At 39.9% G+C, this 27315-nt stretch overlaps 1 protein-coding gene across 2 annotated transcripts in view; it reads right to left on the bottom strand.

Annotated features, from left to right (window-relative positions):
* Positions 1 to 27315, bottom strand: part of FHIT (fragile histidine triad) — a 1500125-nt gene that overhangs the window by 1362000 nt on the left and 110810 nt on the right. For both annotated transcript variants that reach the window (XM_025377569.1, XM_025377568.1), the window contains exon 5: positions 22810 to 22814. The gene's annotated coding sequence lies outside the window, so the exon portion shown is untranslated. The remainder of the gene's footprint in view (positions 1 to 22809; positions 22815 to 27315) is intronic.

The raw sequence follows: 27315 nt of genomic DNA, 5'->3' as shown, positions 1-27315 counted from the left end.
GTGGGTGAACGTGTCCAGGAATTTATCCATTTCTTCTAGATTTTCTAGCTTATGTGCATAGAGGTGTTTATAATATTCTCTGATAGTTATTTGTATTTCTGTGAGGTGAGTGGTAATATCCTCCTTGTCATTTCTGATTGTGTTTATTTGAATCTTCTCTCTTTTCTTCTTTATTAGTCTAGCTAGTGGTCTATTTTATTATTAATAATTCTTTCAAAAAAACAGCTCTGGGTTCCTTGATCTTTTTTTCCAAAGTAATTGAACAATTTTACATTTATTAAATTTTACACCAGGAATGTATGAAGGCTCAAATTTCCCAACATCCTTGCTGATGATTGTTATTGTTGTCTGGTGTAGTGGGTGTGAAGTGGTGTCATCTTGGGGTTCTGATTTCCATTTCCCTAATGACAGATAATGCTGAGCATCTTTTCTTTTTTATTATTATTATATTTTAAGTTCTAGAGTACATGTGCACAATGTGTAGGTATGATACATATGTATACATGTGCCGTGTTGGTTTGCTGCACTCATCAAACCATCATTCACATTAGGTATTTCTCCTAATGCTATCCCTCCCCCAACTGCCCATCCCCCAACAAGTCCCAGTGTGTGATGTTCCCTGCCCTGTGTCCAAGTGATCTCATTGTTCAATTCCCACCTATGAGTGAGAACATGCGGTGTTTGGTTTTCTGTCCTTGTGATAGTTTGCTCAGAATGATGGTTTCCAGCTTCATCCATGTCCCTACAAAGGACACGAACTCATCCTTTTTTATGGCTGCATAGTATTCCATGGTGTATATGTGCCACATATACTTCATCCAGTCTATCACTGATGGATATTTGGGTTGGTTCCAAGTCTTTGCTATTGTGAATAGTGCCACAATAAACATACGTGTGCATGTGTCTTTATAGCAGCATGATTTATAATCCTTTGGGTATATACCCAGTAATGGGATGACTGGGTCAAATGGTAATTCTAGTTGTAGATCCTTGAGGAATCGCCACTCCGTCTTCCACAATGGTTGAACTAATTTACACTCCCACCAACAGTGTAAAAGTGTTTCTATTTCTCCACATCCTCTCCAGCACCTATTGTTTCCTGACTTTTTAATGATTGCCATTCTAACTGGTATAAGATCATATCTCATTGTGGTTTTGAGTTGCATTTTTCTAATGACCTGCGATGATGAGCATTTTTTCATGTGTGTGTTGGCTGCACAGATGTCTTCTTTTGAGAAGCATCTATTCATATCCTTTGCCCACTTTTTGATGGGGTTGTTTGGTTTTTCTTGTAAATTTGTTTGAGTTCTTTGTAGATTCTGGATATTGGTCCTTTGTTAGATGTGTAGATTGCAAAAATCATCCCCCATTCTATAGGTTGCCGGTTTACTCTGATGGTAGTTTCTTTTGCCGTGCAGAAACTCTTTAGTTTAATTAGATCCCATTTGTCTATTTTGGCTATTGTTGCCATTGTTTTTGGTGTTTTAGTCGTGATGTCCTTGACCATGCCTATGTCCTGAATAGTATTGCCTAGGTTTTCTTCAAGGGTTTTTATGGTTTTAGGTCTAACATTTAAGTCTTTAATCCATCTTGAATTAATTTTTATATAAGGTGTAAGGAAGGGATCCAGTTTCAGCTTTCTACATATGGCTAGCCAGTTTTCCCAGCACCATTTATTAAACAGGGAATCCTTTCCCCATTTCTTGTTTTTGTCAGGAGTGTCAAACATCAGATGGTCGTAGATGTGTAATGTTATTTCTGAGGCCTCTGTTCTGTTCCATTGGTCTATCTCTCTGTTTTGGTACCAGTACCATGCTGTTTTGGTTACTGTAGTCTTGTAGTATAGTTTGAAGTCAGGTAGCATGACGCCTCCAGTTTTGTTCCTTTTGCTTAGGATTGTCTTGGCAATGCATGCTTTTTTTTTGGTCTCATATGAATTTCAAAGTCGTTTTTTTCCAATTCTGTGAAGAAAGTCATTGATAGCTTGATGGGGATGGCATTGAATATATAAGTTACTTTGGGCAGTATGGCCATTTTCATGATACTGATTCTTCCTATCCATGAGCATGGAATATTCTTCCATTTGTTTGTGCCCTCTTTTATTTTGTTGAGCAGTGCTTTGTAGTTCTCCTTGAAGAGGTAATTCACATCCCTTTTAAGTTGGATTCCTAGGTATTTTATTCTCTTTAAAGCAATTGTGAATGGGAGTTCACTTATGATTTGGCTCTCTGTCTGTTAATGGTGTATAGGAATGCTTGTGATTTTTGCACATCAATTTTGTATCCTGAGACTTTGCTGAAGTTGCTTATCAGCTTAAGGAGATTTTGGGCTGAGACAATGGGGTTTTCTAAATACACAATCATGTCATCTGCAAACAGGGACAATTTGACTTCCTCTTTTCCTAATTGAATACCCTTTATTTCTTTATCTTGCCTGATTGCCCTGGCCAGAACTTCCAACACTATGTTGAATAGGAGTGGTGAGAGACGGAATCCCTGTCTTGTGCCAGTTTTCTTTTTTTTTTTTTGAGACGGAGTCTCGCTCTGTCGCCCAGGCTGGAGTGCAGTGGCCGGATCTCAGCTCACTGCAAGCTCCGCCTCCTGGGTTTACACCATTCTCCTGCCTCAGCCTCCCGAGTAGCTGGGACTACAGGCGCCCACCACCTCGCCTGGCTAGTTTTTCTTTTTGTATTTTTTTTTAGTAGAGACGGGGTTTCACCTTGTTAGCCAGGATGGTCTCAATCTCCTGACTTTGTGATCCGCCCATCTTGGCCTCCCAAAGTGCTGGAATTACAGGCTTGAGGCACCACGCCCAGCCTTGTGCCAGTTTTCAAAGGGAATGCTTCCAGTTTTTGCCCATTCAGTATGATATTGGTTGTGGGTCTGTCATAAATAGCTCTTATTATTTTGAGATACGGTCCATGAATACCGAGTTTATTGAGCGTTTTTAGCATGAAGGGCTGTCAAATTTTGTCAAAGGACTTTTCTGCATCTATTGAAATAATCATGTAGTTTTTGTCCTTTGTTCTGTTTATATGATGGATTATGTTTATTGATTTGCATATGTTGAACCAGCCTTGCATCCCAGGGATGAAGCCAACTTGATCATGGTGGATAAGCTTTTTGATGTCCTGCTGGATTCAGTTTGCCACTATTTTATTGAGGATTTTAGCATCCATGTTCATCAGGCATATTGGTCTAAAATTCTCTTTTCTTCTTGTGTCCTGCCAGGCTTTGGTACCAGGATGATGTTGGCCTCATCAAATGAGTTAGGGAGGATTCCCTCTTTTTCTATTGATTGGAATCGTTTCAGAAGGAATGGTACCAGCTCCTCTTTGTACCTCTAGTAGAATTCGGCTGTGAATAGGTCTAGTCCTGGACTTTTTTGGGTTGGTAGGCTATTAATTATTGCCTCAATTTCAGAGCCTGTTATTGGTGTATTCAGAGATTCAACCTCTTCCTGGTTTAGTCTTGGGGGGGTGTATGTGTCCAGGAATTTATTCATTTCTTCTAGATTTTCTAGTTTATTTGCTTACAGGTGTTTATAGTATTCTCTGATGATGGTTTGTATTTCTGAGGGATAGGTGGTGATATCCCCTTTATCATTTTTTATTGTGTCTATTTGATTCTTCTCTCTTTTCTTCTTTATTACTCTTGCTAGCGGTCTATCAATTTTGTTGATCTTGTCAAAGAAACAGCTCCTGGATTCACTGATTTTTTGAAGGATATTTTGTGTCTCTATCTCTTTCAGTTCTGCTCTGATCCTAGTTATTTCTTGCCTTCTGCTACCTTTTGAATTTGTTTACTCTTGCTTCTCTAGTTCTTTTCACTGTGATGTTAGGGTGTTGATTTTAGATCCTTCCTGCTTTGTGTTGTGGGATTTAGTGCTATACATTTCCCTCTACACATTGCTTTAAATGTGTCCTAGAGATTATGGTACGTTGTGTCTTTGTTCTCATTGGTTTCAAATAACAGTTTCAAATAACATTTTTATTTCTGCCTTCATTTCATTATTTACCTAGTAGTCATTCAGAAGCAGGTTGTTCAGTTTCCATGTAGTTGTGCAGCTTTGAGTGAGTTTCTTAATCCTGAGTTCTAATTTGATTGCACTTTGGTCTGAGAGACAGTTTGCTGTGATGTGTGTTCTTTTACATTTGCTGAGGAGTGCTTTACTTCCAATTATGTTGTCAGTTTTAGAATAAGTGCAATGAGGTGCTGAGACGAATGTATATTCTGTTTATTTGGGGTGTTGAGTTCTGTATATGTCTATTAGATCTGCTTGTTGCAGAGCTGAGTTCAGGTCCTGGATATCCTTGTTAACCTTCTGTCTCATTGATCTGTCTAACATTGACAGTCAGATGTTAAAGTCTCCCACTGTTATTGTGTGGGAGTCTAAGTCTCTTTGTAGGTCTCTACGGACTTGCTTTTTGAATCTGGGTACTCCTGCATTGGGTGCATATATATTTAGAAGAGTTAGCTCTTCTTGTTGAATTGATTCCTTTGCCATTATGTAATGGCCTTCTTTGTCTCTTTTGCTCTTTGTTGGTTTGAAGTCTGTTTTATCAGAGAGTAGGATTGTGACCCCTGCCTTTTTTTTTTTTTTCTTTCTTTCCATTTGCTTGGTAGATCTTCCTCCATCCCTTTATTTGGAGCCTATGTCCATCTTTGCACGTGAGATGGGACTCCTGAATACAGCACACTGCTGAGTGTTGACTCTTTATCCAGTTTTCCCATCTGTGTCTTTTAATTGGGGCATTTAGCCCATTTAAATTTAAGGTTAATATTGTCGTGTGTGAATTTGATCCTGTCATCATGATGTTCACTGGTTTTTTTGCCTGTTAATTGATGCAGTTTCTTCATAGCATCAATGGCTTTACAACTTGGCATGTTTTTGCAGTGGCTGGTACTGGTTGTTTCTTTCCATCCTTAGTGCTTCCTTCAGGAGCTCTTGTAAGGCAGGCCTGGTGGTGACAAAATCTCAGCATTTGCTTGTCTGTAAAGGATTTTATTTCTCGTTCACTTGCGAAGCTTAGTTCGGCTGGATATGAAATTCTGGGCTCAAAATTCTTTTTTTTAAGAATGTTGAACATTGGCCCCCACTCTCTTCTGGCTTGTAGGGTTTCTGCAGAGAGATCTACTGTTAGTCTGATGTGCTTCCCTTTGTGGGTAACTTGTCCTTTCTCTCTGGCTGCCCTTAACACTTTTTCCTTCATTTCAACCTTGGTGAATCTGACAATTATTTGTCTTGGGGTTGCTCTTCTCGAGGAGTATCTTTGTGGCGTTCTCTCTATTTCCTGAATTTGAATGTTTGCCTGCCTTGCTAGGTTGGGGAAGTTCTCCTGGATAATATCCTGAAGAGCATTTTCCAACTTGGTTCCATTCTCCCCATTACTTTCAGGTACACCAATCAAATGTAGATTTGGTCGTTTCACATAGTCCCATATTTCTTAGAGGCTTTGTTCATTTCTTTTTACTCTTTTTTCTCTAAACTTGTCTTCTTGCTTTATTTCGTTAATTTGATCATCAATCACTGATACCTTTTCTTCCACTTGATCGAATCGGCTATTGAAGCTTTGCTTGTGTCACAAAGTTCTTGTGTCTTGGCTTTTAGCTCCATCCGGTCATTTAAGGTTTTCTCTACAATGTTTATTCTAGTTAGCCATTCGTCTAATCTTTTTTCAAGGTTTTTAGCTTCCTTGCAATTGGTTCAAACATCCTCCTTTAGTTTGGAGAAGTTTGTTATTACCGACCTTCTGAAGCCTACTTCTGTCAACTCGTCAAAGTCATTGTCTGTCCAGCTTTGTTCCCTTGCTGGCAAGGAGCTGTGATCCTTTGGAAGAGAAGAGGCACTCCGATTTTTAGAATTTTCAGCTTTACTGCTCTGATTTCTCCCCATCTTTGTGGTTTTATCTACCTTTGGTGTTTGAGGTTGGTGACCTACAGATGGGGTTTTGGTGTAGATGACCCTTTTGTTGATGTTGATGCTATTCCTTTCTGTTTGTTAGTTTTCCTTCTAACAGCAGGTCCCTCAGCTGCAGGTCTGTTGGAGTTTGCTGGAGTTCCACTCTAGACCCTGTTTGCCAGGGTATCACCAGTGGAGACTGCAGAACAGCAAATATTGCTGCCTGATGTTTCCTCTGGAAGCTTCGTCCCAAAGGTGCAGCTGCCTATATGAGGTGTCTGTCAGCCCCTACTGGGAGGTGTCGCCCAGTTAGGCTATGCGGGGGTCAGGGACCCACTTCAGGAGGTAGTCTATCCGTTCTCAGAGCTCAAACACCATGCTGGGAGAACCACTGCTCTCTTCAGAGCTGTCAGACAGGGACGTTTAAGTCTGCAGAAGTTGTCTGCTGCCTTTTGTTCAGCTATGCCCTGCCCACAGAGGTGGAGTCTAGAGGCAGCAGACCTTCTTGAGCTGTGGTGGGCTCTACCCAGTTCGGTCTTCCCGGCCACTTTGTTTACCTACTCAAGCCTCAGCAATGGCAGACGCCCCTCCCCCAGCCAGGCTGCCACCTCACAGATTGATCTCAGACTGCTGCACTAGCAGTGAGCAGGGCTCCATGGGCATGGGAGCTGCCAAGCCAGGCACGAGAGAGAATCACCTTGTCTGCCAGTTGCTAAGACCTTGGGAAATGTGCAGCATTTGGGGGGAAGTGCCCCGTTTTTCCAGGTAATCTGTCACGGCTTCCCTTGGCTAGGAAAGGGAAATCCACCAACCCCTTGCGCTTCTTGGGTGAGGTGACGTCCTACCCTGCTTCAGCTCGCCCTCTGTGGGCTGCACCCACTGTCCAACCAGTCCCAATGAGATAAACCCAGTACCTCAGTTGGAATGCAGAAATCACCCGTCTTCTGCATCGATCATGCTGGGAGCTGCAGATCAGAGGTGTTCCTATTCAGCCATCTTGGAACGCCCCTCCCTTCCTTGATCTTTTGAATGGTTTTTTTGTGTCTCAATATTCTTCTGTTCAGCTCTGATTTGGGTTATTTTTTGTCTTCTGCTAGCTTTGGAATTTATTTGTTCTTGGTTCTCTAGTTCTTTTAGTTGCAATGTTAGGTAGTTAACCTGGAATCTTTCTAACTTTTTGATATGGGCATTTAGTGTTATAAATTTCCCTCTTAACACTGCCTTACCTGTGTCTCAGAAATTCTGATATATTGTATCTTTGTTCTCCTTAGTTTCAGAGAACTTCTTGATTTCTGCATTAATTTCATTATTTACCTAAAAGTCATTCATGAGCAGGTTATTCAATTTCCTTATAATTATCTAGGTTTGAATAAATTTCTTAGTCTTAATTTCTATTTTGATTGTGCTGCAGTCCTAGAGACTGTTACGATTTCAATTAGTTTGCATTTGCTGAGGAGTGTTTTACTTCTGATTATGTGATTGATTTTAGAATATGTGACATGTGGTGATGAGAAGAATGTATATTCTGTTGTTTTGGGGTAGAGAGTTCTGTAGATATCTATCAGGTCCATTCGATCCAGTGCCGAGTTCAGGTCCTGAATATTTTTGTTAATTTTCTGTCTCGATCTGTTTAATATTCTCACTGGGGTGATAGAGTCTCCCACTATTATTGTGTGGGTTTCTAAGCCTCTTTGAAGGTTTCTAAGAACTTTTTTTTAAGAATCTTGGTGCTCCTGTGTTGGGTGCATATATATTTAAGACAGACCTTCTCATTGAATTTAACAATTTGCACTTCTTTGTCTTTTTTGATCTTTGTTGGTTTAAAGTCTGTTTAGTCAGAAACTATGATTGTACCCCCATTTTTCTGTATTCCTTTTGCTTGGTAGATTTTTATCCATCTCTTTATTTTGAGTCTATGTGTGTCACTGCATGTGAGATAGGTCTCTTGAAGACAGCATCGTGATGGGTCTTGGTTCTTTATCCTGCTTGTCACTCTGTATCTTTTAATTGGGGCACTTAGTCCATTTATATTTAAGGTTAATATTGATATTTGTGGATTTGGTCCTGTCATCATGATGTTAGCTGGTTATGTTGCAGACTTGTGTATGTGGTTGTTTTACAGTAGCACTGGTCTGTGTACTTTACCATGTTTTTGTAGTGGCTGGTGGCCATCTTTTCTTTCCATATTTAGTGCTTCTTTCAGTAGCTCTTGTAAGGCAGGTCTGGTGGTAATGAATTCCCTCAGCATTTGCTTGTCTGAAAAGGATCTTATTTCTCCTTCATTTATGAAGCTTAGTTTGGCTGGATATGAAATTCTGGGTTAGAATTTCATTTCTTTAAAACTGTGGAACATTGGCCCCCAATCTCTTCTGCCTTGTAGGGTTTCTGCTGACAGGTCTGCTGTTACTCTGTTGAACTTCCCTTTGTAGGTGACCTGACCTTTCTCTCTAGCTGCCTTTAACATTTTTTCTGTCATTTCAACCATGGAGAATCTGATGATTAGTGTTTTGGGGATGATCTCCTTGTGAAGTATCTTACTGGGGTTCTCTGTATTTCTTAAATTTCAATATTGGCCTGTCTAGCTAAGTTGGGAAGTTCTCATGAATTATATCCTAAAATATGTTTTCCAAGTTGGTTCCATTCTCCCCATCTCTTTCAGGGACACCAATGAATCACAGATTTTGTCTCTTCACATAATCCCATATCTCTCAGAGGTTTTGTTCACTCTTTTTCATTCTTTTTTCTCTGTCGTCTGATTGTCTTGTTTCAGAAAGCCAGTGTTCAAGCCTGAAATTCTTTCCTCTCCTTGGTCTATTCTGCTATTAATACTTGTGATTGCATTATGAAATTATTATAATGTATTTTTCAGCTCTATCAGGTCAATTACATTCTTTTCTATACTGTCTATTTTGTCTGTCACCTCCTGAATTGTTTTATAATGATTTTTAGCTTCCTTGTATTGAGTTTCAATGTACTCCTGTAGCTCAATGATTTTCATTCCTATCCATATTCTAAACTCTATTTCTGTTATTTCAGCCATCTCAACCTGGTTCAGAACCCTTGCTGGAGAGGTGATGTGATTGTTTGGAGAAAAGAAGGCACACTGGCTTTTTGAGTTTTCAGGATTCTTGTGCTGATTCTCTCTCATCTTTGTGGGCTTATCCACCTTTAATCTTTGAGGTTGCTGACCTTTGGATGCTTTTTTTTTCTTTTAACCTCTTTGATGACCTTGAGGGTTTCATTGTGGTATAAGATGGATTTGCCCCACTGGCTTCATTTCTGGAAGATTTTAGGGGGCCAACACTCAGTTTCCAACTCATGAACTGTGTGCTCTAACTCTGGGGGACTTGTATTGTTTTAATTTTAAAACAGGAAATGGCATTGCTTTATTTTCACTAAGTATACTATTACTTTCTATTTATGGTCAATAATGCTGCTTTTACATTCATGGTGAGAGTCTGCAAATTCTGTTTAATATGTGAATATAAGTAAATAAAAGTGAATCACTTTTTAAAAATTAAAATAATAATAATAATAAAAAGTAGTCTGTATATTTGGCCCAAAGCCACAAAGTTTGGGATCAGCTCTCCCTTAACCCCAGCTCTTCCCACCCCAACCACCTATTTTTCCTCAAAAGCCTGGATTTAGGTGTGAAGGGTTTTAGATTCTCCTTTCTTCCTTACCCTTATATTCACTTGGGATCATTCACAACCAGCCTATCAACATAATTTGGGAAAACGTTATTTGTGCAGAAAAGGTCTGGTTCTTTCCTACTGAAGAACTGCATAATAAACAAAACAAATGAATCAATTTGAAGACCCTTTCAGACTCCAACAACTTTTGCATTTTTACAATGGTAAAAGGCAGTCAAACCTCTCATTTGCCCAGAAGTTCTTTCTTTTTCCAATGGTTTTAAATGGCTCTAAAGAGAATGATCCAACTTAGCAGATAAAAGGCCAAGCCTCCTATATAGAGAGGTCTTAATGTTTTCTTTTCAACTTTGGAACCCCCTGATTAATCGCATTGTATCCTTGGACAAATCACCAAGAGCCTGAATATCTACACTTGACAAACGAGGACCTACTTCACAAGGGAGATAATGAGCATCAGGCACTTAGTTGAGGGTCAGGCATATATAAGTGCTTTAAAGAGCTATTACAATTATTATTATTTTGTTTGTTTGTTTTAATATATGTATACATTGTGAAATGATTGCCACAATCAAATTAATTATCATGCCCATCACTGCCCAGTTATGATTTGTATGTGTGGTGAGAACACTTAAGATGTATTCTCTAGCAATTTCAAGTGTGCAATGCATTATTATTATTAACTATAGTCACCATGCTGTACAATAGATCTCCAGAACTTCCTCCTCTCTAATTAAAACTGTATCTTTTACCAGCATCTCCCTGTTCCCCCACCTCCTCCCAGCCCTTGGCAACAACCATCATTCTACTCTCTGCTTCTATGAGCTTGACTTTTTAAATTAATTTTTTTAATTGGCAAATAAAAATTGTATATATCATGTACAACATGATTTTTAAAATATGTATGCATTGTTACATGGCTAAATTGAGTGAATTAACATATACATTCATCACATCTTTTTGTTTGTTTGTTTGCTTTTTGAGATGGAGTCTCGCTCTGTTGCCCAGGCTGGAGTGCAGTGGTGCATGTCAGCTCACTGCAACCTCCACCTCCCAGAATTCAAGTGATTCTTCTTCCTCAGCCTCCTGAATAGCTGGGACTACAGGCGTGAGCCACCGTGCCTGGCTAATTTTTGTATTTCTAGTAGAGATGGGGTTTCATCATATTGGCCAGGCTGGTCTCGAACTCCTGACCTTGTGATCTGCCCACCTCAGCCTCCCAAAGTGCTAGGATTATAGGTATGAGCCACCGTGCCAGGCCCATCACATCATTTTTTATAGTGAGAACACTTAAAATCTATTCTGTAGTGCTTTTCAAGAAAATAATACATTGTTATTAACCATAGTCATTATGTTGTACAATAGATCTCTTTAATTCATTCCTCCCATAACTGAAATTTTGTATCCTTTGACCAACAATGCCCCAACTGCAAACCCTCCACCCCAAGCCCAGGTAACCACCATTTTATTCTCTGCCTCTATGAGTTTGACTGTTTCAGAGTTCACATATAAGTGAGATCATGCAGTATTTGTCTTTCTGTGCATGGCTTATTTCACTTAGTATAATATCCTCCAGGTTCACCAGTTTGTCTCCAATAACAGGATTTCCTTCTTTTGTTAAGGCTGAATAGTATTCCAGGGTGTGTGTATATCACATTTTCCTTATCAATCATATATTGATGGATACTTAGGTTGATTCTGAGTCTTGGCTATTATGAATAATGCTACAATAAACATGGGAGTGCAGATATCCTTAGAATACTTATTTTCTTTCCTTTGGATAACTACACACTAGTGGGATTCTGGGATCATATGGTGGTTCTCATTTTTTGAGGAACTTCATACTGTTTTCTATAATGGCTGTACTAATACACATTCTCACCAACACTGTACATGGGTTGCTTTCTCTCCACAACTCAGCAACACTTATTATCTTTTGTCTCTCTGATAATAGCCTGATAAAAGAAAAATTTCAGCCAAATTAAATTTAAAGGAGTTTAATTGAGCAATGAACAATTTGTGAATCAGGCAGCCTTCTGAGCCAGAGTAGGCTCAGAGACTCCAGTGCAACCACGTGGTAGAAGATTTATGGACAGAAAAAGGAAAGTGATGTACAGAAAATGGAAGTAAAATACAGAAACAGCTGGATTGGTTACAGCTGGGCGCTTGCCTTATTTGAACACAGTTCAAACAGTTGGCTACATTTGATTGGCCAAAACTCAGTGATTGGCACAAGGGTAGGCTATGGTTTGTTTACATCTCCGCTTGTTATAGTTCACGACGTACAGGAAAACCTTGAGGCTGAACTTAAAATATGTAAGGAGGCAGCTTTAGGCTAAACTTGATCTAACAAACCATTTTAACAACTGCGAAGTGACATTCTATTGTGACTTGAATTTATAGCTCTCTGACAATTAGGGATGTTAAGCATTTTTTTCATATACCTGTTGGCCATTCATATCTCTTCTTTTGAGAAATCTCTTATTATTATCATCATCTTCATTATCACTCTAATTATTAATAATGTTCATTAACCCATATAGCTACAGTGATTTTTGTTACAACAGGTGCTTTCTGCTTTCTTTTTTTTTTTTTTTTTTGAGACGGAGTCTGGCTCTGTCGCCCAGGCTGGAGTGCAGTGGCCGGATCTCAGCTCACTGCAAGCTCCACCTCCCGGGTTCACGCCATTCTCCTGCCTCAGTCTCCCGAGTAACTGGGACTACAGGCGCCCGCCACCTCGCCCGGCTAGTTTTTTTGTATTTTTTTAGTAGAGACGGGGTTTCACCGGGTTAGCCAGGATGGTCTCGATCTCCTGACCTCGTGATCCACCCGTCTCGGCCTCCCAAAGTGCTGGGATTATAGGCTTGAGCCACCGCGCCCGGCCTCTGCTTTCAAAAAATAGTGCTGCTACCTTAAGTAACCATTTATCCTAACTCTAGGCTACAACTTACTATTATTATTATTCATTCAACATTCACTCAACACTTACTTCCTAGAGCCACTGTTTGGGCACTGGGGAAATAGCACTGAACAACACAGGGCAAAGTCTTTGCCCTGGGGCTCACATGCTGGTGAAGCAGAGAAACAGTACACATAATAAATGAATGTTAATTACAGTATGTTTGGCAGTGATGAATGCTAGAGAAAAAAATAGCCTATGACCTGGCAAAGGCATTACCCATTAAGGTGAAGGACCTATCTCCTAGAGCACTTGAGTTTTGTATCACATAATTCATCAAGGCCTTTAGATATTACAATCTGATCTTTGGGCCAGTGGTGTCCTTGTGTCACAAGGCAAAGGGGCCTCAAAAAAGGAAAAAAGGAAAATATTTCCTCTATTTGCTATTGCCAAAACTTCCTCCAAGAGGGAAAGAATAGGACAAAAGGTATTTTGTGTGGGTGTGGCAGCCATAGCTAGGCTATCAAATACTATGCACATATGATATGCCACTCTCAGTCCCTATAATGGCAAATATAATTAAGGTTTCCTCTTTCCTGCTGAGCCCAGAACCAGCTTCACAAACTTTTTCAGCACAGTTCTCTGGGCAAGCAACACTAGTGATTAAAGTGAGCATAAGAGACTAAATCTATGTGTCATCGTAGAGCGCAAAGTTAGGTTTAAATGTAGACATATCTAGGAAAGGTATCATACTGACTTAAAATCACACTAAGTCCTAAATGACTGGTCTTCTTCCAAGTGAACATTTTATTGGAGGTAGGGAATGGCTAAGAAGAAATGTTAAGTGTATAGAGGGGAGGGGCAGAAGGCATGTACGAAGAAGAGGACAGGTTTTATAATCCCACCCACATTTGTACCTGAACATGGGTGTATGGCAAACACACCTGATAGCAATAACTTAAGCATACCCTAAGAATAACCCTGTATGGCAGATGCACCTGAATGTGGCTTGGTGTTCCAAGCTAAGAATCCAAGAATGGTCAACCCAGAGAGTTGCTCCTAATCTATAAGGAACATCTGAGCCCCTGGCCCGTCCAATGGAACATGGCTGTACAGGGAATCAAGGCCCTTTGTTTGGGGTTAAGTGAAGGTTGCCAGGTAGAGACTGTCACAGGGAGGGTGCTAAGTAAATATGCCATATAAACCGCATGTTTTTTGCAAGTTGCCTGGTTCTCCTGTCCAGCCCGCTGCCACTGGACTCTCTCCCCCGTATGTAAGCCCCCAGTAAAAGCCCATGTCACATTTGCTGGCTCTGGGTCTCTTCTTCAGCCTCTTGAACCTGGAGCCATCTCCACTGACGCTGATAGGTGTTCAGCTCAACAATGTCATTAGACATTTCTATGACATCATAAGCAATGTCATAAGGCATTTCTACACACTCTGACTTGAAGGAACCACCTCCATTAGTGTACCTTACTCTTTCACACAAACACATAGGCGAGTCCACAAATAAAGTGCTCAAAAATCGTGGCTGTCTTCTTCTAGTGGCTCTTATCTTCTAGTTGTTCAGGCCAAACACCTTGGAGTCTACCAACAAATCCTTTTAGGACAACCTTCAAAAGATTAACAGCCATTTCTTGCCATCCAACCATGACCATCCATGATAATCCAACCATTTCTTGCCAGCTCTACCACGACCTCCAAAATCAAGCCACCACCAAGTCTTGGCAAGAAGGGCTACAATAATTCCCCAACAGTCTCAGCTTCTGCCTGTGCTCCTAGACTGTCTATCTCTACTTACGAGCCTGCTAAAAGCTAGGTCATGTAACATCCCTCCTCTGGCCAAAAACCTCTAGTACCTTCCTATCTCACCCAGAGTAAAGTCCCACAAGGTCCCTCAGCCTCTTGTCCCCAACTGTCTCTCAGGCCGTTTTTCTCTTGCCCTGCTTTGTACTCTTCCTTCCAGCCCACAGGCCTCCATGCTTTCCTCAAACAGGCCTGCTATGTGTCCATCCCAAGACCTTTTCCTTTGCTGCTGCCTTTGCCTGGGAGACTTTTACTCCAAGGTGCCATGTGTCTTCTTCCTCACTCCAGTCACATCTTCAATGTGGTCATGAGAGGCCCTCCTAGATCACTGGATCTAAAGCAGCACACAAACAAGCCCCCACCTCCACCCTCTCCCTCAAATTCTCCGTACCTTGTCTGATAATTCCTCATGGCATTTATCACTACCTAACCTAATATCCTTCCTTCCTTTCCGCCCTCCATTCCTTTTTTCCTTCTTTTCATCACTATCTGTCTTCCAATAGAATATAAGCTCCATCTGCATAGTGGCATGGTCTGTTCTACTCATTCTTCTGCCTAGAATAGGATCTGGCCCAGAGCAGGCTGGCCAATGCTTTACTAAAAACTCATCCATCACTGAAAACTAGCATCACACCACAGAAGGAAGAAGGCTCTGCATCTACAAAATACAGCTGCTTTGTTTGAGTGGTTTGAGCTCTGTCTCCTGTAACTTGGTGACAAAAGTCTAAACACATAATGATAGTGCTGATGTGACAGAAAGTGTAAGTTCTTTACTCTTACAAAAAAAAAAGCTAGATTTTATCAAGTGCTGGATTTGCTCAGTGGCATTTAGGTTTTACCGCTATAAAACAATATTCCTATTCCTTAAGTTCTTGCTAGGAAAAAAAATAACTTTGATTTGTCAGTCTAAAACTCTCCAGTGCCTCTTAACTATGGCCCCTGAAACAAACATTTTTTACTGAATTTTTGATAACACACAGTTTATTAAAATGCAGCTATTACGTTAGTGCAGAATAAGCTATACACATTCTAAGATTTAGCATGCTGTCAAAAGGTTTCCTCATTGGAACTGATGGCTACCCCTAAAGCAGAGATGGTCTTGAGCATATCATTTACCCACTTTAAGCCTCGGTGCCTTTAATCTGTAAAATGAATGACTACACCAGGCTCTCTCTAGTATTTATTCCAAATTATACATTCAGGCAGGCAGGCATGGGAACCAGTGGAAAAGATTTGGGATTTGGAGCTTGAGATCTGGCTGTGTCACTTACAAGCCACAATGAATCTCATTTTTTTCATCTATAAAACATTAATCACTGGAAATAACTATCTTGTCTATACCACCTTTTGGTATCTTAGGATGTACATTTGGAGGATCACCCAGACAGGGCTGTGAGGACATCTATTTGGTTTACCAGGATGAGCAGAGTACCTGACACATCACAGGCACTCATGTGCATCTGTTGAGTGGAGGAAAGAATATATGAACAAATAAACAAAAAAATACTTCCACACCTCCCCGACTGTGGTAAGGACTTACTAAAGCAATGCATGTTGAAAGAACTTTTTAAATTCTGAAGTAATACAAATGATAATAATTACCGTGACAGATCTATTTCACATTTGCCCAGTTCAGCCTTCGTTGTCATACTAATTTAATACCAACATGACTGGAACTGGAAATAAACTAATACTGATTGAGGTCTTACTATGTCCTAGGCAGATACATATACATGTATGTGCACGTATATAATTGGAGTCTTCTACCTTTTTAACCAGGTGGGTATCTTAATGTAGTTATAAGTTCTAGCCAGCAGAAGTCAGAAACTGAGTCAAAACTGAACTCACAAATCAGTCAACAGTTACTTAGCACTTAGTACTTGCCAGCCTCTATCCATGGTGTTTTGCAGGCAGGAGCACATTCAATTTTTCAACAGCCTTTGAGGTAACCACAGATACCACTTTTTTCAGATCAGGAAACACAGACTCAGAGGAGTTAAGCAACTTGCTTCAAGTTAACAGCTATGAGGTGGCAGGGCCAAAATTCAACTGTCTGACTTCAAAGTCCATGCCCTTAACCAGTATATATTATGCAGTACATTCATGTAAGCTTATCACTGAAGGTGTGCTGAATAATTCTGGTGCTTTTATTTTTGTTCAATAAAGAGCTGCTTTAGCATGCTATCATCACTGCCTTAATTTTTCTTTTTTTCTAAAATGAAAATCGGTGCCTGGTAATATGGGTATAACTAACAATGGGACAGGAGACCACCCCCAGAAAGACAAGCAGGCCCAGTTTCAAGTTCTGATTTCTCACATTGGCCCTTCTGGTGTGTTCCAGTTGTATTGTCATAACCTACAGGGAAGTTCTGCAGTCAGGAAGGCCAATGACAATACATTTCCCCTGAAAACACCCTGGTCCCTTTCTGAGTTATTCAATGACAATTGAAATGTCTTTTCAATATTTTCTTTTCCTTTTCAGGGCAAATATGTCCACTTCCATCATTATGATCATCAGCTGTGCTGATTTGCAAGCAGTTCCTAATTAAGTGGGACTATTGAATGCTGTGAGATATGAAATATCTTGCTGCTAAATTGCACACAGGCTGAAAGCAATGAGAATTTGTTTAGCTATGCACAGTGCTTTATATTCAGAGACCAGTGGTTACGGAGACACTGAAACCAATCATCATTAGGACAATCCTATCTTGGCTGCCAGAGAATGAATATCCCCACACAGAGCTACCTAAACAGACTAATGGTCAAGAGGCTGATGAGGCATTAATGAGACCATGAATCAAAATTTACCAAACAAACAGTGCCCCCAAAGGCCTTGGCTTCTAGCTGTTTCTGTTTGACTTTATCTTGGAACTAACTATGGAACAAGATGGCTGTGTTTAGATGTCTTCATTCATGGCCTATCTCTGAACACGGTTGGTTGGTTGGTTGGTTGGATGGTTGGTTGGTTGGTTTGAGACAGAGTCTTTCTCTGTTATGTAGGCTGGAGTGCAGTGGTATGATCATGGCTTACTGCTGCCTTGACTTCCCAAGCTCAAGAGGTCCTCCTACCTCAGCATCCCAAGTAACTGGGACAATAGGCGTGCACCACCAAGACTGACCAATGTTTTTATTTTTAACTTTTGTAGAGATGGGATTTCACTATGTTGCCCAGGCTGCGCTCGAACTCCTGGGCTCAAGTGATCTTCCCACCTGGGCCTCCCACAGTGCTGGAATTATAGGTGTGTGCCAACATGTCTGGCATCTTTGAACAATTCTTCCAAGCAACTATTTTGACCTCATTTCTTTCTAGGAAAAATAAATAAACAAGATCATAGAGTTATATTATACAATATAAAATCCAAATACTGACAAAAGTCAACCATATTAGTCACTTTCCACTAAATAAAGTTGTGTCTATGGTTCTTTCTCTGGGAAAACTTACTGTGTAGTAACTATCATTTACTTAGTATGTACTAAGCACCATGCTGAGAGCTTTGTTCCTAACAGTTAGGTTACCTTAGAAAGCCTCCCACACCTGGTTATTTCCTAGTTCTGTGTTCTAGGTACCTCTCTGTCATTAAGTTTACCACAAACTCATTTGTGTATTTGACATCTCTCTCTTGAATTGAACTGTAAGCTTCACTAGAGCCAGGACCATGTCTATCTTTGCTCCCATTGTAACCCCAGCCTCTAACATAACACATGATATACAGCCGATGTTCAATAAACATTTGAGGAATAAATGAAGGAAGCAAGTTGAAGAACATCCCTGGGTAGCTATCACTGTAAGCAGTAGCAGTTGCATTTGAATTCAGACTCCAAAGCCTGTGTTCCTCACCGGCAGCACACAGTGTCTGTCTGAGCTGAATAGTCTGTTGTATCAAAACATATCAAACAGGAAATAAACAAGAGCAACTATTATTACCACAGTCCCATACAGCCACTAGAGAGCAAAAGGGGTTTCTCTATAACTATTGAGGTATACTAAGGACTCATTACAGAATAAACACTACTGGGCACAAAAGCATATTAGAAAAGTTTTAGGAGTACAATGAAATCATGCCCAATTTTTCCTCAGGGTCCCTTTCCATTCTCTATTTATATTGTTTCCAGTTTGTTATTATTATAACTGAACATTTAGGACCCAAGGGATGTTGGCCAGTGACAGAATTCTCAGTCCTCTGAGGAACCTAGCAACTAGTGTTTTCTTACTTGGCTCTTAGGAGCAAAAGGAGAAAACAAATGTGCATCCCTGAGCTGGTGCCTAGCACATAAAAAAGATGCTATTGTTAATAACATTTTATCTTATTAACATTTGTCCTACTATGATTTGTTGGCAGCCAGAAGCCCAAGCTTTAGGATTAGTCAGACCTGAATTGAGCCACTTAGTTCTTGTCAGGCCTCCACCAAGGTTGAGGAAAGAGGCCTCAACCTCTTTCCTCATGCATAAAATAGGAATAGTAATACTATCTACTTCACATAAGTGCTTGGCATAGAATCTGGCACAGAGGGGGAAGAAAAACAACCATCGGTGCTTATTTTCATCAGCTTCCTCCAGATTATCATTTAGTCAGCTGTGAGTAAAAAGAGCCTAGCGTTGGCTTTGGAACCTAAAAATATGACCTTTGATCCTGTCCTGTTAATGCAATTGCAGTGAGTGAATTTTTTTTCAGGTGTTCCCATCTCCGAGGAGTCCCTCCCGCTGACAGCGACCCAGTGGACTTCCTGGTCTTGGCAAAGTATGCAAAATACATTTACCTTTATCCTGCCAGGGAAGTGAAGGTTTGAGACCATTAGACTAGGGGCTTCCCACCTACAGTATCTCCCCAATGCTTCCAACACAAAGTTCAAACTCCTTAGCCTGCCACTCAATACCCAACATCATTTGATCTAAGCAACTTTGAGCTTGACATCAGGGTCAAAAGATGCTTTCTCCCCTTAAGAACAGAAATTCAGTCCAGTAGACTTGTGGGGCATATGCTAATATTTTACTTCCCTTTCCATCCGGCACAGATAATGTGGTAAATCATCTGTTCAGTTAGTCAAAAATAACTTTTGTTCTAGGTGCTGGGGCTGTAACTATGAAAAAGAAGACCTGATTTTATGGAATACACAGCCTAGTGAAAGAAAGAGGCAATAATCAAATGGTGCCACTGTGTATAATCAGTGGAAAATTACAATTGGAAATAAGTGAAAAGCAAGATAACCATCCTTGGACTGGAAGAGAAAATACCAAAGCCCAGAGGAGGGCTAAGAGTTCACCATGTGAAGGAGGTATCACTGTGTCTAGAGACAGCCTGGCATAGAATGGATCTGAAAGCCTGATAAGAGGCAGGAGCACCAAGAGTAAGGGCCATACACAAGGAGGCTGGAGCAAGAGGTAGAGCCCAACTGTTCAATGGGAGGAAGGGGCAGAAATGATGGGAGATAGGCAAAGAGGGGTGACAGCAGTAAGGAAGGAAAATGAACAAATGCCAGATATATTCAGCAGACAAGATAGAAATAAGCTGCTGATAAAATGGATGACAGGGAAGGGAGGTCCTGAGGGTGTGACAGGTAGCCAGAATGACTCTCAGATTTGTGGAGTATGGAAATAAAAAGATGGATGTGCCATTTATTAATTTCATTCTTAAAGATACCTTGAGACAGTTGAGAGGATATCATGAAACAACTGCATAGGTACAATTGTGCATAAAGTTCAGAGAAACACTCCAGCTGCCCATTGCAGCTTGTAGGAAAGTACAGGGCCTGGGAAGAAGAGTATTGAAAAAAGAAAAAGGTGACATGCTGTTCATATGAGAGATGCAAGAATGAAGCAATAGTGGAATTCCACAAGCCAGGACTGAAACCATCTCCCAAACAGCCAGATGACCCTGAACCTCAAACCAACTTGCAGTCACCTTAGAATTTTATCAGCTGCACCAGATGGCTTACATAATATCACTAATTCCTCTACCCTCACTACCTAAAAATGCTAGAAGATAAAAGGGATGGCTGAGGAAAATCTTGGAATTTTCTTACAGAAACAACATTTACAACAGGTAACTAGCCCATCAGTTTCTCTAGTACTTCTCAAACATTTCCAGTTAAGTCTCTAGAATAACAAAAGAAAATGATCCTCGGGTCTTGGTGGTGCAATCTTAAGTTTGCCTCTGTAAATGTAAATGATTTTTAAAGCCTCGTCTAGTACTTTAAAAATTCATGCAAATTTTGCATGTTACTGCATAATATCATTACGCTGCTTTTAATACATACACACACTTTTAATTCGACCAAATACTGAAGGAAAAATGATGTGCCACGAATGTGCCTCCATTAGCCTGTAACTTTGGGAATGCCCTTGTCCACAGCTTTGCACGCAGGGTTGAACTCATTAACTAAGTTGAGAACCATGAAATTAATCAGAAATGGACTAGGGAAGTTTTTCCTTAGAGCAGAAGACTAGAGTCATGACCTCTAAAAATCACTCTTCATTCCTACAAATTCTAAAATAAGTGGTAATAATAGCATTAATATTAAAATCACACTAAGTGGATTTTAAATTCATCCTCTCACATGAGAGGTAGTTACCATGGTACATAGTACGAGGTAGACATCAATTTAAAGATAAAGATGAGGATACAAACACAGAAAAGTACAGTATCTTTTAAAGCACCATAATTTGATCCCAGACAGTTCTAGTCCAAGCCAAACTACTGTCGTCCTCTCTGCTATACATTAGCAGCAAACTCATCTTACTACTCTTGCTGATGGCTTATATTTGGTGATAATCAAGAACAATACTGAAAAACATGCTTCAAAAATAGAAAAAAAGCTTTATCTTCCCCAAACATAATTTTATTTAAATGAAAAATATCAGTGTGCAAATTGAACATTTTTGGTACAAAAAGTCAAGTGTTACTAATTAAGTAAACGAGTGATGAATCATAATATCAACCTAGTCATTAAACAAAATTATAATGAAATTACATTTACCAACTAGTTTACAGTACAAAAAAATATAATGAGCCAACTTTAAAGAAAGCATCCAATCATTTTATTAAGGCCATCCAATAATTTTATTTAGTTAAGGATTCTGTTGTATTATTTTAAAAGATTAATACAAATAGAAAATGGAAGAGTAAACTGTGCAATGACTTCTGTCCCTCTCAACCTTTCTCTAGAGTCACAACATCTTTTAAGCAACATGAGACATGATTTAATTCACCCAAGAGAGGTCACCTTGCTTGCGGGGCAGGTGCCTTCTGTTTAAATTCAGTTTACTCAATCAAATGTACCATGGAATAGAAAATGGGGCATATTCCTGTCCTGAAATTCTCCCTATGTTAACTAAAATCACCTTACTTTTGTAGCAAATGAGCCATGAGATACGATGCCAGAAATTGATTTGGAAGAGTAAGCACACAGTCTGAAAACAGTGTCTGTATGTTTTGTAATAAAAAGACTCTGGATGGCCCTAGATGCCAAAGAGAGGCTATAAAAGGACAAAGGAATGCAAACGGGCAGAACTATACAAAAAGACTAAATGCATCACCACTAAAAGCGATACTTACTCTTCTATAAACATATACATTTACTGAATGCTAATTTTTATCTGACGAGTGGTTTTGAGGTCTCAGTGCAACGTCATCTCCCCTGAGCCTGTGTCTTGGACCTAGTTAGAGTAGGTCATTACTCCCCAATATAGCTCCCATTATTTTCTTCCTAGCACTTTACAAAAGCCCTAATTATTTTCTCTTTAGTTTTCCACTTGCTAATTGCCTATGTTCCCTTTGTCATCACCAGTGCCTAGCTCAGTGTCTGGCCCATAGTGAGAAGATATTATAATATATTTACTGAATAAATGAACAAAGCTACGAGTGGCAAACAGGATGTGGCACATTTATACAAATCAGATTCTATGTCATTTCATTAAATACTTTTATTTACTCATTGTCTTCTGAAATTACTCTGGGTTCTCACTAATAAGGAGAAACTGATTCTATCTTCAGGAAGGAGGGAAAAAAACACTTTCAGTCACTTGTTCCAAACGTCTTTCAAAATAATGTTGTAGTATAATTTGGTTTGAAAGCAAGGTCCAACATTTTATTACCTCCAAATTTATTCAGAAAAGCTGAAGGCCCGTGATAAGGCTCATTAAGTCGCTGAAAGGCCTATCTTCACATGCCTTTCACACAAAAGGTCTCAACTTAATGCCAGGTAATTACTGTTCATTTTCCCCTGGTTATTTCTATTTCCTGAAGATTCCCAGAGTAGTTGGCCTCAGTGGACACTACCTGCAGTCTGAGACGTGAGCAGAGCAAGAAGGACCCATGTTCACTGGAGGATCTTTTTGGAGCTGTAACTAATGAAAGACAATCCTAACACTGGGGCCTAGAATTTAAACTTAGATCATCTGCAAGTTTCCCTCTATCTAGAGTCAAAGCCAAGAGGGAAAAGTTTCTGGCATACAAACTGATTTCTGTTTCCATTTCAAAGACATTATTTTTCACAGCACCTGGACCACTTTCCACACCTGTAGGGTTATGGATGGGGGCTCTGGCTCCAGATTACCTGGGCTCAACCCTCAACTTCATCACTTTCCACTTCGTAATTTTGAGCAAGTCACTTAGATTGTCTGTGTGTCAGTTCCCTCATTTGTGAAACAGGGCTCATTGTAACTACTGGAGTGTCGTTGTAAGAATTGAATGTAAAGTAGAAGGAATTTTATCTTACACATGGTGAGTTCTCCATAAAGTTATTTATTTATTAATATTAATTAGCATTATCATGATCGTCTCTGATATCCCATTTGCAAGCAGGATTTATCCCTGTTATTTATAACTTTGATCCTAGTCCCACTGGACCCATCATGGCATCGAGGGAGATCAAATTTCACTATTTGTGAAATAAGCCAATAGAAGGTGAATGATGATCAGGGAAGACATTTTATTGGGCACCTTCATTTCAGTTTTGCAGGAAAGAGTGGTATAGTCCCTTAGAGGTCACTGAAGTCACCACCCCCAAGCATATACCTGTTTTTATATTTAGTCAATTGATGGCTGCAATTTACTAATCTGCAGTGCAGTGATCCTACAATAGCCTTCCCTCACAGTGGGCTCTCCTCACTTCAGCCAGGCCATTCATAAGAGCTTAGCTTCGTAGATACTGTGATAGTTTTTTTTCTTTCTTTCTTTTTTTTTTTTTGAGATGGAGTCTAGCTCTGTCGCCCAGACTAGTGTGCACTGGTGTGATCTCAGCTCACTGCAACCTCCGTCTCCCAGGGTCAAGCAATTCTCCTGCTTCAGCCTCCTGAGTAGCTGGGATTACAGCCACCATGCCCAGCTAATTTTTTTTTTTTTTTTTGTATTTTTAGTAGAGACAGGGTTTCACCATGTTAGTCAGGCTGGTCTTGAACTCCTGACCTCAAGTGATCTGCCCGCGTTAGTCTCCCAAAGTGCTGGGATTGCAGGCGCAAGCCATCCTGCCCGGCCTGTTAATTTTACTGTCAACTTGACTGAGCTAAGAGATTTCCAGGTAGCTGGTAAAACATTGCTTCTGGGTGTGTCTGTGAGGGTGTTTTTGGAAGAGATTAGTATTTGAAGCAGTAGACTGAGTAAAGATAATTGTCCTCACAAATGCATGTGGACATCATCCAATCCACTGAGGGCCCAAATAGAACAAAAGGCAGAGGAAGGGAGAATTTGCTGTATCTTATGGAGCAGGGACACTGGCCTTCTCCTGCCCTTGGGCTGGGGCTTACACCCTCGGTAGTCTGGTTTTCAGGCTTTCAGACTTTAACGAGAACTCACATTATCAGGTCTCCTGGTTTTCAGGCCTTCAGACTCAGGCTGAGACTATACCACCAGCTTTTCTGAATCTCCAGTTTGCAGATGGCAGATCATGGGACTTCTCAGCCTCCATAATCAAATGAGTTAATTCCTCATAATAAATCTCTTTTTATTGATTCTATTTCTCTGGATAACCTTGATTAACACAACCTCTGAGTTATAAGGGATAATTAAATATAGCAGCTGAGAGCATGAGCTCAAAACTTGAATGACCTGGGTTCAATTCTTCACTGTCACTAGTGACCCAAGGCATGTTACTTTATACACTAAGGCTCAGTTCAACATCTAGATATAGGGTTAATAAGAGTGGTATCAAATCCAAAGGACTAAGGACTATGGTAAGGATTACATAAGATCACCATGGGTGACTCTGTAAAACTTTTAGCATGGTGTCACTTACATAACAAACATTCAATAAAGATTAGCTGTTATATTTAGACATGTCTTGGGCATGTATGTTCCAGAAATCTTTTTATATTAGATGGTCACTACAGAAAGGCAATCTATATGCCAAGTTTTTCAATGAAGCAAACATCATATTTGAATTCTGACTCTTAACCTCAAAAGGTTACAGAACAATTTTCATTCAACAACAAATCAGGAACCACAGGTTGGAGTGTACATCATCTCTTGGCATTCTCAGCAAGCTAACCCTACCTAAAGTGTCAGAAGACTTTTCTCATTTACAGAAATGCCTTTAGAAATCTCCAACCAACCACTGGTAGGTCCCCAAGCTTCACTCTTCAAAGGTGGCACTTTTGCAGGTTACAAATTCCAAAAACCAGAACATCTCTTCTCCTCCAAAGGATCACAACTCCTCCCCAGCAAGGGAACAAAACTGAACCAAGAATGAGTTTCACGAACTGACAGAAGTAGGCTTCAAAAAGTGGGTAATGACAAACTCCTCTGAGCTAAAGGAGCATGTTCTAACCCAATGCAAGGAAGCTAAGAAACTTGAAAAACGGTTACAGGAATTGCTAACTAGAATAACCAGTTTAGAGAAAACATAAATGACCTGAGGGAGCTGAAAAACACAGCATGAGAACTTCGTAAAACATACACAAGTATCATAGTCAAATCAATCAAGTGGAAGAAAGGGTATCGGAGATTGAAGATCAACTTAATGAAATAAAGCGTGAAAACAAGATTAGAGGAAAAAGAATGAAAAAGGTTGAACAAAGCTTCCAAGGAATATGGGACTATGTGAAAAGACCAAACCTACATTTGATTGGTGTACCTGAAAGTGATGAGAGAATGGAACCAAGTTGAAAAACACTCTTCAGGATATTATCCAGGAGAACTTCCCCAACCTAGCCAGGCAGGCCAACATTCAAATTCAGGAAATACAGAGAACACCACAAAGATATTCCTCGAGAAGAGCAACCCCAAGATAATCATCAGATTCACCAAAGTTGAAATGAAGGAAAAATGTTAAGGGCAGTCAGAGAGAAAGGTTGGGTTACCCACAAAGGGAAGCCCATCAGACCAACAGCAGATCTCTCTGCAGAAACCCTACAAGCCAGAAGAGAGTGGGGGCCAATATTCAACATTCTTAAAGAATTTTCAACCCAGAATTTCATATTCAGCCAAACTAAGCTTCATAAGTGAAGGAGAAATGAAATCCTTTACAGACAAGCAAATGCTGAGATTTTGTCACCACCAGGCCTGCCTTACAAGAGCTCCTGAAGGAAGCACTAAATATGGAAAGGAAAAACTGGTACCAGGAGCTACTACAAAAACATACCAAATTGTAAAGACTATTAACACTATGAAGAATCTGCATCAACTAATGGGCAAAATAACCAGCTAGCATCATAACGACAGGATCAACTTCACACACAACAATATTAACCTTAAATGTAAATGGGCTAAATGCTGCAATTAAAAGACACAGACTGGCAAACTGGAAAAACTGTTAAGACTCAGAGGTGTGCTGTATTCAGGAGACCCATATCACGTGCAAAGACACACATAGGCTCAAAATAAACGTATGGAGAAATATTTACCAAGCAAATGGAAAGAAAAAAAAAAAAGGCAGGGGTTGCAATCCTAGTCTTTGATTAAACAGATTTTAAACCTACAAAGATCAAAAAAGACGAAGAAGGGCATTACATAATGGTAAAGGGATCAATGCAACAAGAAAAGCTAACTATGAGACTGACCAAGACAATCCTAAGCAAAAAGAACAAAGCTGAGGCATCACGCTACCTGACTTCAAACTATACTACAAGGCTACAGTAACCAAAACAGCATGGTACTGGTACCAAAACAGATATATAGACCAATGGAACAGAACAGAGGTCTCAGAAATAATACCACACATCTACAACCATCAGATCTTTGACAACCCTGACAAAAACAAGCAATGGGGAAAGAATTCTCTATTTAATAAATGGTGTTGGAAAAACTGGCCCTCCATGTGCAACAAACTGAAACTGGACCCCTTCCTTACACCTTACACAAAAATTAACTCAAGATGGATTAAAGACTTAAACATAAGTCTTAAGACTTAAACATAAGACCTAAAACCATAGAAACCCTAGAAGAAAACCTAGGCAATACCATTCAGGACATAAACATAGGCAAAGACTTCATGACTAAAACACTAAAAGCAACGGCAAGAAAAGCCAAAATTGACAATTGGGATCCAATTAAACTAAAGAGCTTCTGTGCAGCAAAAGAAAAGTATAATCAGAGTGAAAAGGCAACCTACAGAACGGGAGAAAATTTTTGCAATCTATGCATCTGACAAAGGGCTAATGTCTAGACTCTACGAAGAACTTAAACAAATTTACAAGAAGAAAATAACCCCATCAAAAAGTGGGCAAAGGATATGAACAGACACTTCTCAAAAGAAGACATTTATGCAGCCAACAAACATATGCAAAAAACCTCATCATCACTGGTCATTAGAGAAATGCAAACCAAAATCACAATGAGATACCATCTCACACCAGTTAGAATGGCTATCATTAAAAAGTCAGGAAACAACAGATGCTGGAGAGGATGTGGAGAATTAGGAATGCTTTTACACTGTTGGTGGGAGTGTAAATTACTTCAACCATCGTGGAAGACAGTGTGGCGATTCCTCAAGGATCTAAAACCGGAAATAACATTTGACTTAGCAATCCCATTACTGGGTATATACCCAAAGAATTATAAATCATTCTACTACAAAGACCTATGCACACGTATGTTTATTGCAGCTCTGTTCACAATAGCAAAGACC

Source organism: Theropithecus gelada, chromosome 2 (assembly GCF_003255815.1).
Source record: "Theropithecus gelada isolate Dixy chromosome 2, Tgel_1.0, whole genome shotgun sequence".
Lineage (NCBI taxonomy): Eukaryota > Metazoa > Chordata > Mammalia > Primates > Cercopithecidae > Theropithecus > Theropithecus gelada.
This window is presented reverse-complemented; position numbering and strand designations above follow the sequence as displayed.